The sequence below is a fragment of the Schistocerca americana genome, chromosome 5 (genome assembly GCF_021461395.2).
Source record: "Schistocerca americana isolate TAMUIC-IGC-003095 chromosome 5, iqSchAmer2.1, whole genome shotgun sequence".
NCBI lineage: Eukaryota > Metazoa > Arthropoda > Insecta > Orthoptera > Acrididae > Schistocerca > Schistocerca americana.
The window spans coordinates 253,189,494-253,211,163 of record NC_060123.1 but is presented as its reverse complement, the minus strand read 5'-3'; the positions used below and the strand labels follow the sequence as shown (position 1 = coordinate 253,211,163).

Here is a 21,670-nt window from a genome sequence, read left to right as displayed (position 1 = left end):
ACAGTCGGTTATTGAAAAGGACTGCGGCGAAAAGCAAGAGGACGACAGCTGCAAAAGCCACTGCAGTACTGAAAGTCGCACTTGCGAACCCCGTCTCGCATCAAAACAACTCGAAGCTGAGAACTGGAGCATGAGTTGGAATTCCAGAGCCACTCATCAGTGATGCAAATGGCCGTAACAGGAAAAGGTGGTGCCGAAGCTATAAAAGCTGGACTTTGGAGCAACGGAAGAAAGTCATTTGGTTTAACGAGTCTTGTTCCATACGTTTTCAACTTCTGGCCGAGTTTACATTCCACGCGAAACGCATTGCAGGTGTTCGGTGATCATGTGAGCAGTCATATGGTGGTATTGCATACGCCCCATGGGTACTGTGCAAGGTGGCACTATAGCCAAGGATTATGTGTCCATTTTCACTGATCAGCTCCATCCCATGTTACAATGTTTGTTGCCCAATGGGGATACTGTGTTCACACAGCTAGGATCGTCCAGGACTGGGTTTCCTTGAGTAAGAGTATGAACTGTCGTATCTTCTCTGTCCACCACCGTCAACAGATCTCATTCTTACTCAGACTTTACGGTCTGCTTTGGAGGAAAGGGCGCCTGATCGCTATCCACTCCCATCATCGTTCCCTGAACTTGCCACTATTTTCCAGGAACAATGGTGTAAGAGCCCCTTGGAAACCATACATGAACTACATTTATCCACTTCGAAATAGCTGGAAGCGTTTTTTAATGCCAGTGGGTTTCCTGCAGCGTATTGGGCACGGTAATGTGTTGTAGTTTTGGTGTTTCCGTACTTTTGTGTATCCACTGTATACAGCGTGTTAGGGGTATAACTGATGAGTGAAGAAAGTGTACTGAAAAATATTACATCAGTATTTACTTTATTTGGAGACTAATCAATACAGCTATTTCGAGAAGTACGTTTTTAGGTGGGTTAGTACCTCCAAGTATTAGTGGCGTAAGCAAGCCATTAATGCTACTTTCCGCAGGACAGCACGTCAGGTATTGAAGGGTGGACGTGTCGACTGAAATCGGATAGTCTATACAGACAGGTGTAATCAGTTACAACCACGCAGAAAACATTAGGTAATAAATTATGCGAAGTGTTTGCGGGAAGACTGTCAGACGCAGAGAAAAAACAACTAACGCAGTGAAGTTGGTACATATTGTTGTTGTTGTGGTCTTCAGTTCACAGACTGGATTGATGCAGATATACATGCTCCTCTATCCTGTGCAAGCCCCTTCATTTCCGAATAACTACTGCAATCTACATCCTTAAGATACCAATTTATCACAATATCTGTACTTATTTCCACAACATCCTGTATTTTTTTTGGTCATCAGTCTTCCCACTGCTTTGATAGGGCACGGCAGGAATTCCTCTCCTGTGCCAACGTCTTCATCTCAAAGTAGCACTTGCAACCTACGTCATCAGTTATTTGGTAGATGTATTCCAATCTCTGTCTTCCTCTACAGTTTTTGCCCTCTACAGTTTCTTCTAGTACAATGGAAGCCATTACCTCATGTCTTAACAGATGTCCTATCATCCTGTCCCTTCTCCGTATCAGTGTTTTCCACACATTCCTTTCTTCTCCGATTCTACGCAGAATCTCCTCGTTCCTCACCTTATCAGTCCAGCTAATTTTCAACATTCGTCTGTAGCACCTCTTCTCAAATATTTAGAATTTCTTCTGTTCCGGTTTTGCCACAGTCCATGTGTCACTACCATACAATGCTGTACTCCAGACGTACGTTCTTAGAAATTTCTTCCGCAATTTAAGGTCTATGTTTGATACCAGTGGACTTCTCTTCGCCAGGAATGCCATTTTTGCCATTGCTAGTCTGATTTTGATGTCCTCCTTGGTTATTTTACTGCCTAGGTAGTAGAATTCCTTAACTTCATCTATTTCGTAACCATTTATCTTGATGTTAAGTTTCTCGCTTTTCTCATTTCTGCTGCATCTCATTACTTTCGTCTTTCTTCGATTTACTCTCAGTCCATATTCTGTACTCAGACTGTCCATTCCATTGAGCAGATCATGTAATTCTTCTTCATTTTCACTCAGGATAGCAATGTCATCGGCGAATCGTATCATTAATATCCTTTCACCTTGAATTTTAATTCCACTCCAGAGCCTTTCTTTTATTCCCATCATTGCTTCTTCGATGTACAGCTAGAACAGTAGGGGAAAAAGACTACATCCTTGTCTTACGCCCTTTTTAATACGAGCACTTCGTTCTTGGTCGACCACTCGTATTATTCCCTCTTGGCTCTTGTACATATTGTATATTACTCGTCTCTCCCCATAGCTTACACCTATTTTTCTTAGAATTTCGAACATCTTGCACCAATTTGCATTGTCGAAGGCTTTTTCCAGATCGACAAACCCTATGAACCTGTCTTGATTTTTCTTGAGTCTTGCTTCCATTATCAACCGCAACGTCAGAATTGCCACTCTCGTGCTTTTACCTTTTTTTTAAATCCAAGCTGATCGTCGTCTAGCACATCCTCAATTTTCTTTTCCATTCTTCTGTATATTATTCTTGCCAGCAACTTGGATGCATGAGCTGTTAAGCTGATTGTGCGATAATTCTCGCACTTGTCAGCTCTTGCCGTCTTCGGAATTGTGTGGATGATCTGTCAAATGGTATAGTACGTCGCCAGACTCACACATTCTACAAACCAACGTGAATAGTCGTTTTGTTGCCACTTCCCCCAATGATTTCAGAAATTCTGATGGAATGTTATCTATCCCTTCTTCCTTATTTTATCTTAAGTCTTTTAAAGCTTTTATAAATTCTTATTCTAATACTAGGTCACCTATCTCTTCTAAATCGACATCTGTTTCCTCTTCTATCACGTTATACAAATCTTCCCCCTCATAGAGGCTTTCAGTGTATTCTTTCCACCTATCCACTCTCTCCTCTGCATTTAGCAGTGGAATTCCCGTTGCACTCCCCATCGCCATACAAAGGTATCAGCCGCTTGTTAACCACTGAATGCAGGAAACATAAATGAGGCTACCATCTATGGAGTTGAGACTACCATAGAGGTAAACCGTCCATAGACGACAGTCACGAAGACGTCTGGAATTCCCATTCACGTAATCATCGATGACTAACCTGTCCAGATGCTGGTTGACTCTGCGGCTTCCTTTTCTACAATGATGGCTGGTTAATGTCGTCAGCCATAGCAGACTATGTTCTGTGATACGAAAGTGACAATTCTGAAAGTAAAAATGGGAAATACGTCCAGCCATCAGAATCATGTGTTCCAACAACAACTATCAATGACAAAGGACAAACCTTTGAATTTGTCGTTTTAACAGAATGTAGTCATAATCCTATTCTCAGATGGGACTTCTTGCATGTATCACAATCAGGCGCATATTTTGAAAAGTCAGAGCTCCAGATTGTTGAAACTATTCCTAAAATCACACGTAAGAAAGATTGCTCTGGGCGTCTGTTTACAATTGAAGACATTATTTTGGCTATCATCAACAAGAAAGGTTCCATTCGTCAATCAAGATTCTCAGTTCAAGTGCGACGCTTTCGTCGATTCCAAGAAGTTACCCTGACTCATAGAATAAATCTACAGGCCAGCAATGATGATAGGCATTGTCGGCGGTCATGGTGAACTTTAGATGACTCATTGTTTCGAACAGCCACAACTCATCTCTAAAAGTATGTGCATAGGCAGAGTCGATCCAATCCAGAAAGGGTAGCTTAGTGTCATTGATGAAGAATCGTGTTCTGTTGGCATTACAGGCAAAACAAGGGAGGAAGCTGCTATCGAAATGTCGATAGACTCTGGCCTGACCAAGAAAGAAAACTGGCAGTTGGTAGCTATTCTGCGTCAATTTTCTAATGCTTTCAAATCAGGAGTGGAGAAAAGACAGATCAAGCGGCCCATCCACCAACTAGCCAGAGCTCATATAGAATGTCGCCAGCTGAACGACGGATAATCTGGGAGGAAATGGAGAAGATGCTGCAAGATGATGTCATTGAACCTTTAGGGTCCTTGGTCCTCTCCTGTGGTCCTTGGAAAGAAGAAGGACAGCACATGGTGTTTCTGAGTCGACTATTGATGACTGAATAAAATCACGAAGAAAGAAAGATGTCTATTCATTGCCCACACTGATGACACCCTAAGCTGCTTGAAAGGAGTAAGGTGTGTCTCTACTATTGACATGCTAGCAGGCTACTGGCAAATGTACTAGTTTATGATACTGACCGGGAAAAAACCACCGCCGTAGCTTTAATCTCTACGAGATTAAAGCTATGCATTTTGGGCTACATAACGCTCAAGCCACCTTTGAAGGTATGATGGACAACCTCCTTCGAGACCTTTAATGGATGTTCTGTCTTTCTATACATATGACATTGTCTTTTTTTCGAAGACATTTTAAGAAAATCTAAGATGCCTAGAAGCCGTGCTGAGTATGTTTAGCTCTCCGTCGGAATCTGAAAAAGTGCCTCTTCTACAAGAAACTTTGCTTTCTCCAGAATTTCGCCAGTCAGCACAGGTTTAGTGACAGCATAGGTGGTGAGGTAGCCAGTGTGTACTGTTATCCATTGATTCCCGTCTCTCGACTTTGGGAACCTTCCCAAGACATCGATTACAGTTTGGTGGAATGGCGCTGCTTCAGGTGGGATTGGTACCAGAAGTCATGGAGGTAGCTGCAGCATAGGCTTTCACCCTTGACGTTCCTTGCAGCGGCTTACGTAATGTCTAACCCATCGGTAGAGACTTGGCCTGTGATACCTGCATCTGATTTGATCTAGAATCTTCATTAATGCCATGTAGCCGATGTTGGAGCATTGAGGAAAAACTTAGCATAGATGGCCGTCGGTGAGCTGAGATGATAAGCAACTGTTACTGCCACATCAAATCATGGTTCTTCTTATACAATGCTCCATTAATTAATTGCAGTTCTCCTCTGATCGATTCCTCCTTCTTCAAGGCTTCTATTATTTTCAGTTTTGCAGGATCTTCTCTCTGTTCAACAACAATGTCATTTAGTACAGCGATGACTGTGAGTTCACCAAGCTTCTGTGTTCTATTAAAGCGTTCCTTGAAAGGCAGTCAGCGTCCTTATGTTTGCGTTTGCTCTTGTAAACCATTGTGATGCCATATTCCATGAGCCTCAGTACCTTCTCACTAGTTGACCAACCCATCCTTCAGACCAGTCAACCAGCAGGGAGAATCGTAGTCCATTATAACAGTGAATGGTTTGCCAAATAAATACTGCCGGAACTTGTTGTTGACCCCAGCAACTGCTAGGCGTTCTCTCTCATCGCTCTTTCTCATTTGTAGAGTAGTTCATCTCGGACTTGGAGAGTACACTGAAAGCATAAACTATAACTTTTCAGCACCTTCACGTATTTGTACTAGACCTGTCCCTATTGTGAAACAGCCTGCATCCGTGTGAAGTGCCATCTTGGTATTCTCGTCATACAGTGCTAGAACTGGAGATGTTAGCTCCTCATTAAGGACAAAATGAGATCTTCCATGCACCTCATTCTGGAATAACATAGCGTCTCCTTGCAGTAGTTCCTGCAAGGAACTTGCTTTGGTACAGAAGTTCTTTTTGAATCGCCTGTAATACAAGCACATCCAAGGAAACTTCTCACATACAAATGTGCCAAAGAGTCGGAAAATCCGTGACTGTCTTTATTTTCTCTGAATTGGAACGGACTCCATCGCCATTCACTAGGTGCCCCAAGTTTTTTAGTTCATTCGGGCACTCTGTGTGACGATCTCTGCTCATGGAAAAGTTTTACTGTTGAGATTAGTACCAGAGTTATTTGACGTTGTGACATCACCACAGAAGGACAACTGCATATTATCCACAGTCGAATGGCCTCACAGGAATCTTTAATAAGACATTAGTAAGTATGCTCTTGGCGTAAGATGACATCGAACAGGGAGACTGGGTTATGATACTGTCCATCATAGCATTCGCATACAACACAGCGAAGCAAGACACCACAAGCTTCACAACTTCCTTCCTCCTCCGCGGTCGCGATGTAGAAAATATAATGGATACAATGTTCTTGTTTCAACTGGACGATACTCAGGATAGCTACATGAAACACCTCATCACCAGGACCGAAGAAGGAAGGCAGATGGCTTGCATAGACACATTGGTTGCCCTGGAGAAGAACAAAGAACCCTATAAAGGCAAGGACTGACCAGTGAATTGCAGCCTGGGAGACTTGGTTTGGATTTTTACGCCTTTGCGAAAGGTAGGACAACCTGAAAAGCTACTTAAGTGCTACTTTGGGCCGTATCGTATCCTTTGTCAGTTTTCGGATGTCATACATGAAATCGAGGGTTATGAACCTTCATCAAGAAGACAATAGCGCAAATGCGTCGTCCCTGTTCTCAGTATGCAGTCCTACTACAGTCCAGGTGTGCAGATCGACGATGGAGGTTTTAGGACCACGCAACGATAGCGAAGCTTCGACAGGTGGCGCTATCTTTGATGATCATCATAGTTAATGGGATGTAACAACGTGACCAGAAAGCGAGGATGCACCAGCTCCGCCATACAATGGACCATCGACAAGATCTAGATCCAGGGTACTGAAGTCGATCTCAATGAGAAAAAAAACGGGTCGCTTTTTGCTCAGTGTAGGGACCAATGCCAGGAACACTGGTGCATGTAATACGGCGTAGTGGTTAGTGATACTGGCAGGCGTGCTGTGGGTCGCCACTTCAGATGTTAACACCGCCAATTACTTCTACATCTACATCTACATCTACATGGAAACTCTGCAAATCACATTCAGGTGCCTGGCAGAGGGTTCATCGAACCACCTTCGCAATCCTCTATTATTCCACTCTCGTACAGCACGAGGAAAGAATGAACACCTATATCTTCCCGTGCGAGCTCTGATTTTCCTTATTTTATCGTGGTGTCAAGCAAATATTTTCGCATTCGGATGAGAAAGTTGGTGATTGGAATTTCGTGAGAAGAATCCGTCACAACGAAAAACGCCTTTGTTTTAATTATGTCCAGCCCAAATCCTGTATCATTCCTGTCACACTCTCTGCCATATTTCGCGATAATACAAAACGTGCTCCCTTTCTTTGAACTTTTTCGAAGTACTTCGTCAGTCCTATCCGGTAAAGATCCCACACCGCGCAGCAGTATTCTAAAAGAGGACGGACAAGCCTAGTTAGGCAGTCTCCTTAGCAGGTCTGTTACATTTTTAAGTGTCCTGCCAATAAAACGCAGTCTTTGGTTAGCCTACCTCACAACATTTTCTATGTGTTCCTTTCAATTTAAGTTGTTCGTAATTGTAATACCTAGGTATTTAGTTGAATTTACGGCTTTTAGATTAGACTGATTTATCGTGTAAGCGAAGTTTAACGAGTTCCTTTTAGCACTCATGTGGATGTCCTCACACTTTTAGTTATTGGGGGTCAATTGCCACTTTTAGCACCATTCAGATATCTTTTCTAAATCGTTTTTCCGTTTGTTTTGATCTTCTAATGACTTTATTAGTCAATAAACGACAGCTTCATCTGCAAACAACCGAAGACGGCTGCTCAGATATCTCCAGCATCGTTTATCTAGATAAGGAACAGCAAAGGGCGTATAACGCTACCTTGGGGAACCCCTGAAATCACTTCTGTTTTACTCAAAGACTTTCCGTCAATTAGTACGAACTGTGACCTCTCTGACAGGAAATCACAAATCCAGTCACATAACTGAGACGTAATTCCATATGCATGCAATTTCACTACGAGCCGCTGGTGTGATACAGAGTCAAAAGCCTTCCGGAAACCCAGAAATACGGAATCGATCTGAAATCCCTTGTCAATAGCACTCAACACTTCATGTGAATAAAGAGCTAGTTGTGTTTCACAGCAACGATGTTTTCTAAACGCATTTTGACTGTGTGTCAATAGACCGTTATCTTCGAGGTAATTCATAATGTTCGAACACAATATATGTTCTAAAATCCTTCTGCTTTTAAGTATTTACACTGAAGTGCCAAAGAAACTGGTATAGGCATGCGAATTCAAATACAGAGATATGTAAACAGACAGAATGCGGCGCTAGGGTCGGCAAAGCCAATATAAGACAAGTGTCTGGAGCAGTTGTTAGGTAGGTTACTGCTGCTACAATGGCAGATTATCAAGATTTATGTGAGTTTGAACGTGGTGTTATAGTCGGTGCACGAGAGATAGGAAACAGCATCTCCGAGTTAGCGATGAAGTTGGGGGATTTTCCTGTACGACTATCTCATGAGTGTACTGTGAATATCAGGAATCCGGTAAAACATCAAATCTTCGACATCTCTGCGACCGGAAAAAGATCCTGCAAGAGCGGGACCAGCGACGACTGAGGAGAATCGTTCAACGAGACAGAAGTGCAATCCTTCCGCAACTTGCTGCAGATTTCAATGCTGGGGCATCAACAAGTGTCAGTGTGCGAACCATTCAACGAAACATCATCGATATGGGCTATCGGAGCCGAAGGCCAACTCGTGTACCGTTGATGACTGCACGACACAAAGATCTACGCCCCGTCTGGTCCGGTCAACACCGACATTGGACTGTTGATGACTGGAAACATGTTGCTTGGTCAGACGAGTCTCGTTTCAAATGGTATCGAGCGAATGGACGTGTACGGGTATGGAGACAATCTCATGAATCTATGGACCCTGCATGTCAGCAGGGGACTTTTGAAACTGGTGAAGGCTCCATCCATGTCCACTGTGCATTCGGACAGACTTGGGACAGCAGGACAATGCGACACCCCACATGTCCATAATTGCTACAGAGCGGCTCCAGGAACACTCTTCTGAGTTTAAACATTTCCCCTAGCCACCAAACTCTCTAGACATAAATATTATGAAGCATATCTGCTGCAGCGCGCCGTTCAGAAGAGATCTCCATCCCCTCATACACTTACGGATTTATGGACAGCCCTGCAGGATTCATGGTGTCAATTCCCTCCAGCACTACTTCAGACCTTAGTCGAGTCCATGCCATGTCGTGTAGCGGCACTTGTGCATGCTCCCGGGGCCCTACACGATGTTGGGCAGGTGTACCAGTTTCTATGGCTCTTCAGTGTATAATGTACAGCATTTCTTGAAACATATTACGTTTTCAATGCTTGTATGTTCTGTAAATTTCAAAGTTTGTATGAATATCAGCAATCTGGAATATTAGATATTAGATGCGCTCTCCGTTCTTGAGTTCAGTTCTGTTCTGGCTGTATGCTGATATCAGTAATAAAAGTGCTTTCAATTCTAAGTGTTGTATTTGACTGACAATCCTGCCCTCGGATTTGGACTTGATTGTGGTTTGGACATGACGATATACTTGTAGCAACGGTAAACTTTACAACTTTTGAAGAGTCCTTCAGGTATGCCGGGTAAATCATTAATGTACACCAGTAAAAAGAGCGCGGTAATCACCAAACTTAATCTGAATTTAGTCTTATTATTAAGCATCGGCGATACACTCAGGCTTCTCGTTCCTTCTTTCCCTCTTTCCTTCCTTTTATCTTTGCGAAGAACGTTTGTCAACAAGGCTTCACCCTAAATATGTGATGGGGTGTAATCAATAATCACTTAAGTAACCGTGTTGGCTTACCAAATTGTCACGCAAAGGTCACGTATGACGACTTCGTACAAAATAAATTGCTACTTTTAGTGTAAGATGTTCCTCTCACTGCAAGATTGCGCAGATTTCTTCACTACGACAAAACCCGCACCATTACACCAGTCAGCCAACACCTCGCCTTGACCACTATTCCCTGGCCTTTGGTTCGATCCGCGCTGATCACACTGACTGGCCAACACAGTCACCGCACGGTATCTCATAAGAATTTTATTTGTGGAACGTAGATGTAACGTAAGCTTACAGAGAAACAATAAACACCGGAGACGAATTAGGTACTCATATTGTGAGTAACGCTGCAACCATATTCTCCATTGTCTCTGTGTTTGTAATTTTGAAGTACTGAGAATACAGCAACAAAGATTCCAGACTGTTTTCGATCTGAGAGTTTCGCGGACACTCCGATGGAAGCTGAAAACTATTAAAATCGGTGGTGCTGTTTCTCGGAATTCACTTTACATTGTTAGAAATTATCTTGTGCGTGTTTCACCAGTCAAAAAGCTGTTGTTGGTTCTGGCTCATATTCCTTAGATTACATTTATGTACAACGAATTCTTCGCCCACTCATAATTCGACATGACTTTTTTATTTCATTTTTTTTCCCGACATCGAACATTTGTTGCCAGTTGACTTCATGGTCTGGGAGACAACTGATTTTGTAAATCTGAGACGTCCCAATGCCTCTATAGCTTTCAAGAGGTACCCTTTAGAGAGGGCGAGAAGTATCTCACATTATTGATTCGTCCTAGACATGAATTAAATCTTGGAGAACAGCTTTCTTTCCAGGCGCCTCCATCAGACTCATGCTCCTAGTATGTGGGCTATGAAGTTCAAGAAAGAGAAATTACGTTGACATATTGATAAGAAATATGTTTACTAGCGAACATAATAACCACTGCATTTCCGCTTTATTAAAGATGGAAAAGAAGTATCAGAATGTTTTCTGTATGTGATGAATTTGTAATGAACTTCAGCTGGAACGAGATTTTCTGTATTCTGTAAATATTTGACATACCATGTTGAAATCAGGTTTAGATAAATGAAACTCCAGAACAGTTTACAAAAAAATATTTTTATTCATGTCTGTATATGTTTTCTTAAAAATGTTTTATATAAAAATATGATATATGACAAAATATAAAAAGAAAGAACAATGTGTATGCAAAAATATTGTTGTCTGGAGGTCCGAACAAAAAAGTCGCAGGGGTCAAGATGCATGATGACATAAGGCCAGACTATGTTTCGGGACGATACGAACCAAAACCAGTCACTGTGAAGGGAAACTCCTGAGGATTTAGTATGGTGCAGGTGTTTTCCACTTCAAGAACGTATATGCTTGTACTCCAGGATCAGTAAGAATAATCGAGTCGCAGGCAGACTGTAGATTAATATCGTTTTGCTAATCGCATCTAAGGAATGTGAAGGGCGTAGGAAATTGACACACATTTCCTCTAACCCTATTCGCACTCTTTTAGCAAATGCGAACTGCCGACTTTTGGTGCACATAAAGACAGTTTATGCTCATCGGTCTGTTGAGATGCAGTAGTAGAGCAAGCATTTGTATTACTAGAGACGTAGAGAAATACTGCACATCCATTTGTTTAGGAGGTCATCCATAATACTAATACACATAAAAAGATCAAGTAAAACTTCTACGGAAAGAACAGCAACCAGTAAAAAATAAAACAAAAATTTTCGCACGTTAAACTGCGTTTAGAAGAAAGTTGATTTCTTGCAGAAGAAGATATTTGTGCACCTCGTTTTCAAAAGAATAAAATATCGTTTCTTATCCAGATTTTAAGTAAGTAGGCTACTTAACTCATAGGAAACTAAACGACAATAAAACGTACGAAAATGTTTGAATCTTATGAGAGGAAGGTGTTTCATTGTGCAGATAAGTCACCTGAGTTCCGAATACCCTTTTTTTTTAAATTATTTCTTTTTTCGGTCGCACCTAAAATGATACTGATCTGTGGCGGCACATGTGCTCAGAATTTACCTATCTTATCCTCAAGCGTGAAATGGTACGGTGAAGCAATGAGTGCATGAAATTACGAGATCGTATTCTAGAGTGTGAAAGACACTCTTCTTTCGAGACATAAGTGTTGTATTTTGTCTACACGACAGCACAGCGTATAGTACCTGCTGGGGGCTGTATGAGCAACCCGCATCTCTTTGTTACTTCATCGTCGGCTCCCGCGAGCAGTGGATGCACTTTCGAGCGGCTGCTCCACAAACCCCGCGACCCTCGTTACCTCAGGTCTCCACCCGTGGCCCCACAGTAATTGGCTTTCGCTTCATTGTGTCAGCAGGCCCCTGCGCCACGCCGCCTTTTTACTTCCGCGTCTCAAGCGCCGTAGAGGACGTCCCGTTGCGGAAAGCTCACCTTCTGCTGTATGTGGAGTAATCGCCATATCTCGTAACAATAACTTTTCGAAAAGGCTGAGATGCCTCAACAAGTTTTGTAACCCTTGGTTTATGCTGAACATTCTGAGGTACTACTCCCTGTACAGCCTAAGAAAAGAATCACTATACAGTCGGCTAGAGCAGACATTAGAAGTTGAATGTGGGCAACAAATTCCAAATATGTTCCACGTTGTCAGTAACCATCGAACGTCCATACCAATTAGCGACGATTTATAAATACGGTAACTTCATTGTGGGAAATTTTGGTACATTAAGTTGCAGTCGAAATACTATTATAAACTTCTGGTAAACCAAACAGTAAAGGGGACAAATCTGGAACGAAAGCTGTGTCGTATCGAAGGGAAAAATAACCATGTAGGCGTGAAATTATATCGCTTTTGTGAAAAATTCGTGATATTTCGAGCAAGTGAAACAACAGTTCCATTAATGATCTGTAAGATTAGACAGCTGAAAAGCATTACATGGTTCGAAGAGGTTCGTGGGTTATTCGTCGTAATTGTAGCTGTTAGCATCTTTCGTTCAAATACGAGGGCTATTTGGAAATTAAGGCCGGATCGGGCGCGAAATGGTAAACATAGTGAAAATCCGTTGAATCGTTACACAGATGTGGTGGGCAGTGACTCTACTATCCCCGTCGATCGCGTCATGTTGCTTTTTTCCGTTCTGAGCGTACAGTGAGCACACAAAGATGCCTAGAACACCGCCAAGTATGGGAGCCTGGTGAGACTTTTCGTCTGATGTCATGCAACCCCCAAAACATAACTGTCATGTGTTTTCTTCTTTATGATAATTCTCGGCCCCACTATGCCGGGGAAATGAAGCTTATGCTATAGCGTTTTCGATGGGAAGAGTTTGATCACCCACAATGCAGCCCATGATTGGCTCCCCCTGAGTTTAATCTCCGCTCACATGAACCACTATGAAGACGACATTTTGGCACTGATAATGAGCTGTAGACCAGGGAGAGAATTGACGGAAAGCACAGGCGGGCGCCTTCTATGACGAGTGTATTGGAAAGTTGGTACAATGCTATAAGAAATGTCTTAAGTCAGAGCGGCGGCGACTATGTAGAGAAGTAGCTGGAAGGTGTAGCTAAGTGTTACAAATAGAAAATTTTGATGTTCACAGTGGTTTCCATTTCGAGACCAATCGGACATTAGTTTTTGAACAGCCCTCGTATTTACTGATAGTGGTGAATGTACTGTAGGAATAATATTGTTTTTCACTCAGCATATTGTTTACAGTACGGGATGTAACTAAGGAAAGAAACCAGTTATTCTTTCAAGGGACTAACATCTTTCACGCTTCTTTAAAATAGAAAGCGAGCTATGAACTATAAAAAACTTCGGAAGTAGAAGTGTATGGCGATTATTTTTGCAAGGAGGGGCCACCATTTTTTTTAACAAGTTCTTCGCGAGCTGACGTAGGATAGAATCTAAATGGTATATGGTGATCAGACAGTGAGGCGGAGAAGATGATGATGAGTACTGGAAATGTCGGAGGTGTGAAAGAGGAAGCGTAACGTTCAGCCAGTTAGGCCGGTGGCTGTGATGTAGTTATTACTGCACGCCGGTCTGCGAGGAAGCCAGCAGGTAGTCAGCAGGTCGGGGTGGACGCTGTGCCATGGCGCAGACGGGTGGCTGGGGCGTGCGTGAGACGCAGGCGCCTCACGGTCAGAAGTGGCCCTGCGAGGGCGGCCCGTAGACCGGAGGCTGCGGCTGCTGCTGGTGCTGGAAGCCGCTGCCCGAGTAGTAGTCGCCGCCCGCGCCGCCGCCCACGCCGCCGCCCACGTCAGGGTGCGACGCGGCGCCCTCGTAGCGGACGCGCGCCTGGTAGCCGTTCTGCCAGTCCGCCGTGTAGCTCACCACCTGGCAGAATTCTTTTTTCTATATTCCGACATAATTGTCGTAAACGAATGTGTGTGTGTGTGTGTGTGTGTGTGTGTGTGTGTGTGTGTATGTATGTGTATTAAACTGGGGACCTAGAAACGGAGAGGCTTCGTCCCGCCATAGCCCTCAGTGGTTCACAACCCCACAACAGGCCACAGCAGTCCACCCAGCCCACCGCCGCCCCACACAGAACCCAGGGTTATTGTGCGGTTCGGCCCTCCAGTGGACGCCCCCGGGAACGTCTCATTCCAGACAGGTGTAACCCCAAATGTTTGCGTGGTAGAGTAATGATGGTGTACGCGTATGTGGAGACAATGTTTGCACAGCAATCGCCGACATAATGTAACAAAGGCGGAATAAGGGGAACCAGCCCGCATTCGCCGAGGTATATGGAAAACTGCCTTAAAGACCATCCACAGGCTGGGCTGGCCGGCACACCGGGGCTCGACACTAATCTGCCAGGCGGATTCGTGGCGTCCGCAGCTCGTGGTCGTGCGGTAGCGTTCTCGCTTCCCACACCCGGGTTCCCGGGTTCGATTCCCGGTGGGGTCAGGGATTTTCTCTGCCTCGTGATGACTGGGTGTTGTGTGCTGTCCTTAGGTTAGTTAGGTTTAAGTAGTTCTAAGTTCTAGGGGACTGATGACCATAGCTGTTAAGTCCCATAGTGCTCAGAGCCATTTGGATTCGTGGCGGGGACTGGTACGCCTTCCCGCTCGGGAAGGAGCGCGTTAGACCGCGCGGCTAGCCGGGTGGGCGTAAGGAGTGTGACTATAATATAAGTTAAATTTGACACTACAGTAGTGAAGCCATAGTCACAGTACATAATTTTTTTTAAAAAAAAAGAAGGGTTACATTGCCGGTTTTAGCGAACTATGTCGTCATTTTCAAATGTAAAAAAAAAGAAAAATAGTTCAAATGGCTCTGAGCACCATGCGACACCTGAGGTCATCAATCCCCTAGACTGAGAACTACTTAAACCTAAATAACGTAAGGTCATCACAAACATCCATGCCCGAGGCAGGATTCGAACATGCGACCGTAGCAGCCGCGTGGTTCCGGACTGAAGCGCCTACAACCGCTCGGTCACAAATGTAAAATATCTGTTGGAGAATACACAGGGTGAGTCAGGAGGAAGGGTGCAGGGTTTGATGGGTTTTAGTATAAATCGTTCTGACCAAACAATTTTATATGGAGGTATGCCCTATTGCGAATGGTTTTCGAGACAGAACGTATGTAATAATACTTCGTTACTTATTTTCTGTGTTATTCAAGCATCGTTATGGTTCCCAATGTACGACGATAGTGTGGAGGAAACTGAGACGAACAGTTTGATACAGGACACTTGTGTTCCATAACGTCGGGAAACTACTTCAAATTGAACTACAAAAAGTACCTAAGCTACAGCGCATGAGCGTCGCGCCAGGTTTTCAATATCCTCGCGCTGTCTTTGGGCAAACCTTAAGTCCTAGAGATACATGAATCCGTCTGTTTTGTAGGAAACTGCATGTAATTTTGTACTGCGACATGTTTTCGCTCGAGGGTGCGGGTTTCGCGTGATTCAAGAAATCACAGAAAAGTGATATTACATGCTTTCTATCTCGGAAACCATTCGGAACATTGCATTTGCCCATATGGAGGTTTTTATTCAGAATCACTAATGCTGTCATCCCTCAATGCACATACCTCTCCTCCTGACTCATCCTGTATAATGGGAATCGTGACCACACATCTTGCAACAGTTACGAAAAATAATGACACCAGGCAACCGAGACAATGGTGGCACAACCAAGTCACTACAGGTTATGCCCATGCTTGTCCAACCGCTCACTCCGTGTCCTAATGTACAGTAGATAAAAACTACATCAGAGTAAAAATTGCCAAAGATTCTTGCAATGTGTCCTGCTGTGACACAACGATCGTATGGCTCATATAAATTCACAGGTCGTAAGTGTATCAAGCATAGAAAGCTTTCATATGGCATGCAGCACATAATTTTACTACGTTCCGAAAAAATAATCTCAAAACACGCTGTACTCTCATGTAGGACTGACACACTACTATTCGCTAACATAACATTGCTCAATTTGAATGGTAACCCAGACAGAATAGATCCATCAAAAAGTTTAAGTTGTCTTAATAGATGATTAAATTTTGCTCTTGAATGAGGTGAAATGCATGTTTCCGTCATGAGATTTGATGTCAGGTTATGAATTTCGTAAGTAAAACGCAGAAAATACGTGCGAAACAGTGGAAAAAATGTACAGTGTAAACTTACCACATAATCCAAGAAAAGCGTTAACGCGTAGAGTAACGTTTGCAGCTGCAAAACATGGATAAAATTAAGCCGAGCATTTCTATTTCGATTAACGCGTACAGTCACTCGTTCAGACGAAGCGACGAGCAACTTTAATCTGGTGACCGTTTTAAATTCAATTATTTCAACTAGCCGTACAAGCAGAGTCGGTCGAAGTAATCAACGAGCCGTAAGCAATTAACTGATCTCTGGTGGAGACTGGCAGAGTGCTTTTAGCACAACCTCTTTTATCTGTAACGACTTTGAAGATGTCCGCTGGCTGGTCGAAATTGGTAGCTATGTTCTGAAATGCTCCTATGATTATGACCGCAAGAAAATAAATGAAGATCCATAGTTAGTCACAATCTCTATTGACTATATGTAACTTCTTTCAAAATATCTGTCCACTGCTTGTAATGATATCTTTTATATTCATGGCTTAATTAGTTAAAGATGCTATTCCTCTATGTGTCCAAGTACATTCTTTAACATCCACCTTTCGCAACAAATGTCACCTACACAATAAAAGAAGCAAAAGCTCGAACTCGTCGGCCACTCTCATTTCCAATAGCTTCTCCTAAAGTGCCAGCTGTAACAACTCGGGCACTAAACGCCTTACGGATCAAGACATGATGGTTTCTATGTGGGCACGTTGTCATTCTTCCTGGTCCGTACAGTTGCACAGGAACTTCGTCGTTTCCGAATGGAACAATCGCTATAAATGTTAGTGGTTTACCGTATACAAGTGGTGTTTGTAGTCTTTCGTTTACACACTGATTGGTATTAATCGGCATTTCCATTTTGAGTCGGTAATCAAATGTGTGCCTCAGCTATCCTCTCCGATTCTGCGACCACATTGTATCTCACGATGTAGTCTCCAGTATCTTTTGTACCTGTAGCTTCTGTCAGTCTCTGCAGTAACTGCAACATTAATCTCCCTCTCTTTCAGATGTTTTATTAGCTTTCTTCCATTTATATTGTGACCCTAACATTATGAACGGAGATTTTGAATTGTGTTTAGAATGGTTACACTGTTCATTCGTTGATCCATGCTAAGGAGATCTACGAACATGTGGAACATGTCAGGAAGAAAAAATGCGTAATATATATTTATAGAAGAAAATAAAGGCTACTGTTCCTTTTTCAGGTCATAAGTGAAATGGTAGTGAAGGGAGTACAATAATTTAAGATTTTTAACTTATTTTCAGCTACAAGTAAACATAAGCAGATGAGTGTATACACACTATATTCGATCAACTGATTAAGCTATTGTATTAAAAATAAGCTTCCAGTTCTTACTTAAACAGATCGCATTGAAGAAGTGTAGACATAATATATTACGGATACCTCTCGTCACGTGATATTATTAGTAATGTATCATCAGTTGGTTGCGCTAAGAAATTCATCAATACAGTAGCAGGAGTTGGCCCTAATATATCCTTTAGGCTTGTCGTACACTGCCCAAGACCAGAAGCTAAATATTTTTGTGATTGGCATCATTGATAATGGCTATTCTTGATTAACTGGCACCTTTATGTAGCAAAGTAAGTCATATCAAGCCTTTATGTAACTTGATCATGGCCCTACTAGTGATTTGTTGGACTGAGTTGTTTATTTGATAGAGAAATATAATATTTATGATAAAACGCATTAAGGAAAAATGTAATGAGAAGCTTTCTTTGAACAATCTTCTGCGGGACTTTCTTGAATTAACACACCGTCACACTATTTTGGGCTCGAAAAACATTGGCTAACCTGACCATTTACCGCAAAACATGGTACCGTGACGGTATAGAATGAAAGCAAGCAAAGGATGACAACTTCCTCTTTTTACGTCACATACGTCTAACATCATTCGCATCCTAAAGCTTTGGATAGGCCTTTAAATAGTTCTGTGATATTTCTTTCCAAATTCTAAGCTCAATAATCCACTCTCACATTTTTCCTCCTGATTCCCTCGTATTTTGTACATATGCTGGGTATAAATTTCTACGGTTCTGGACTGAATGTGTTAAATTTCAAAGTTTTCTGCCAGTGAATTGACTAGAAATAGTATATCAACGTCCGTGAAAATTTCATAACCATTTGTTTCTACAACTACATTTGATTGTTTGTCTAGAGTATTTCAGTGTTCATATCAACCGCAAACTAAAAAACCTTAACATCTGCTAACGTTACTAATTGAAAGTCATTGGTACACGTAAGAAAAAGCAAGGACCCTAAGATGGAAACATGTAGGACACCACATGCAACTAGTTGTACACTCCTGGAAATTGAAATAAGAACACCGTGAATTCATTGTCCCAGGAAGGGGAAACTTTATTGACACGTTCCTGGGGTCAGATACATCACATGATCACACTGACAGAACCACAGGCACATAGACACAGGCAACAGAGCATGCACAATGTCGGCACTAGTACAGTGTATATCCACCTTTCGCAGCAATGCAGGCTGCTATTCTCCCATGGAGACGATCGTAGAGATGCTGGATGTAGTCCTGTGGAACGGCTTGCCATGCCATTTCCACCTGGCGCCTCAGTTGCACCAGCGTTCGTGCTGGACGTGCAGACCGCGTGAGACGACGCTTCATCCAGTCCCAAACATGCTCAATGGGGGACAGATCCGGAGATCTTGCTGGCCAGGGTAGTTGACTTACACCTTCTAGAGCACGTTGGGTGGCACGGGATACATGCGGACGTGCATTGTCCTGTTGGAACAGCAAGTTCCCTTGCCGGTCTAGGAACGGTAGAACGATGGGTTCGATGACGGTTTGGATGTACCGTGCACTATTCAGTGTCCCCTCGACGATCACCAGTGGTGTACGGCCAGTGTAGGAGATCGCTCCCCACACCATGATGCCGGGTGTTGGCCCTGTGTGCCTCGGTCGTATGCAGTCCTGATTGTGGCGCTCACCTGCACGGCGCCAAACACGCATACGACCATCATTGGCACCAAGGCAGAAGCGACTCTCATCGCTGAAGACGACACGTCTCCATTCGTCCCTCCATTCACGCCTGTCGCGACACCACTGGAGGTGGGCTGCACGATGTTGGGGCGTGAGCGGAAGACGGCCTAACGGTGTGCGGGACCGTAGCCCAGCTTCATGGAGACGGTTGCGAATGGTCCTCGCCGATACCCCAGGAGCAACAGTGTCCCTAATTTGCTGGGAAGTGGCGGTGCGGTCCCCTGCGGCACTGCGTAGGATCCTACGGTCTTGGCGTGCATCCGTGCGTCGCTGCGGTCCGGTCCCAGGTCGACGGGCGCGTGCACCTTCCGCCGACCACTGGCGACAACATCGATGTACTGTGGAGACCTCACGCCCCACGTGTTGAGCAATTCGGCGGTACGTCCACCCGGCCTCCCGCATGCCCACTATACGCCCTCGCTCAAAGTCCGTCAACTGCACATACGGTTCACGTCCACGCTGTCGCGGCATGCTACCAGTGTTAAAGACTGCGATGGAGCTCCGTATGCCACGGCAAACTGGCTGACACTGACGGCGGCGGTGCACAAATGCTGCGCAGCTAGCGCCATTCGACGGCCAACACCGCGGTTCCTGGTGTGTCCGCTGTGCCGTGCGTGTGATCATTGCTTGTACAGCCCTCTCGCAGTGTCCGGAGCAAGTATGGTGGGTCTGACGCACCGGTGTCAATGTGTTCTTTTTTCCATTTCCAGGAGTGTAGTTTTAAATTTCTTAGTCATTTAGTAGTAATATCTTTCATTGTCTAATGATCAGTCCTGATGGCGAGGCGATTACACATCTGCGAGTAATGGTGTTTTTCTCGAACTTCTTATCCTGGTATGCAGCTGGGTGTTGTCGTGCTGTTAGCAAAGGCATGCGTGTTGGTCGTCTGCTGCCATAGCCCGCTAACACAAAATTTCGCCGCACTGTACTAACGGATACGTTAATCATACGTATCAAATTGGTTTCTGTGGCTGTTTCACGCAGTGCTGCTTGTCTGTTAGCACTGACACTCTACGGAAACGCCCCTGCTCTCAGTCGGTAAGCAAAAGTCGTTGGCCACTGCGTTGTCCGTGGTGAGAAGTAACGCCTGAAACTTGGTATTCTTGGCACACTCTTGGCACTGTTGATCTCAGAATATTGAATCCTCGACGATTACCGAAATGAATTGTCCCATATGTCTAGCTCCATGTACCATTCCGCGTTCAAAATCTGTTAATTCCCATCGTGCCGCCGTAATCACGTATACCTATTCACGTGAATCACCTGAGAACAAATGACAGCTGTGCCAATGCACTGCCCTTTTATACATCGTCTACGCGATACTAACGCCATCTGTATATGTGCATAGCGCTATCCCCTGACTTTTGTCGCCTCAGTGTATATCCCAGCAGTCAGTGACAACGTTTAGCCTTGAAATGGGTAAATAAAGCGAACAAATACACTACTGGCCATTAAAATTGCTACACCACGAAGATGACGTGCTACAGACGGGAAATTTAACCGACAGGAAGAAGATGCTGTGATATGCAAATGATTAGCATTCACACAAGGTTGGCGCCCGTGGCAACACCTACGACGTGCTGACATGAGGAAAGTTTCCAACCGATTTCTCATACACAAACAGCAGTTGACCGGCGTTGTCTGGTGAAACGTTGTTGTGATGCCTCGTGTAAGAAGGAGAAAAGCATACCATCACGTTTCCGACTTTGATAGAGGTCGGATTGTAGCCTATCGCGATTGCAGTTCGTCGTATCGCGACATTACTGCTCGCGTTGGTCGAGATCCAATGACTGTTAGCAGAATATGGAATCGGTTGGTTCAGGAGGATAATACGGAACGCCGTGCTGGATCCCACCGGCCTCGTATCACTAGCAGTCGAGATGGCAGGCATCTTATCCGTATGGCTGTAACGGATCGTGCAGCCACGTCTCGATCCCTGAGTCAACAGATGGGGACGTTTGCAAGATACCAACCATCTGCTCGAACAGTTCCACGATGTTTACAGCAGCATGGACTATCAGCTCGGAGACCGTGACTGCGGTTACCCTTGACGCTGCATCACAGACAGGAGCGCCTGCGATGGTGTAGTCAACGACAAACCTGGGTGCACGAATGGCAAAACGTCATTTTTTCGGATGAATCCAGGTTCTGTTTACAGTGTCGTAATGGTCGAATCCGTGTTTGACGACATCGCACTGAACGCATATTGGTGGCGTGTATTCGTCATCGCAATACTGGCATATCACCCAGCGTGATGGTATGGGGTGCCATTGCTTAGCATTGACTGCACTTTGAACAGTGGACGTTACATTTCAGATGTGTTACGACCCGTGTCTCTACCCTTCATTCGATCCCTTCGAAACCCTACATTTCAGCAGGATAATGCACGACCGCATGTTGCAGGTCCTCTACGGGCCTTTCTGGATACAGAAAATGTACGACTGCTG

At 44.0% G+C, this 21,670-nt stretch overlaps 1 pseudogene; it reads right to left on the bottom strand.

Annotated features, from left to right (window-relative positions):
* The window catches only part of LOC124616299, a 152,198-nt pseudogene extending 138,500 nt beyond the window's left edge, over nucleotides 1-13,698 (bottom strand).
* Between the last annotated feature and the right edge of the window lie 7,972 nt (nucleotides 13,699-21,670).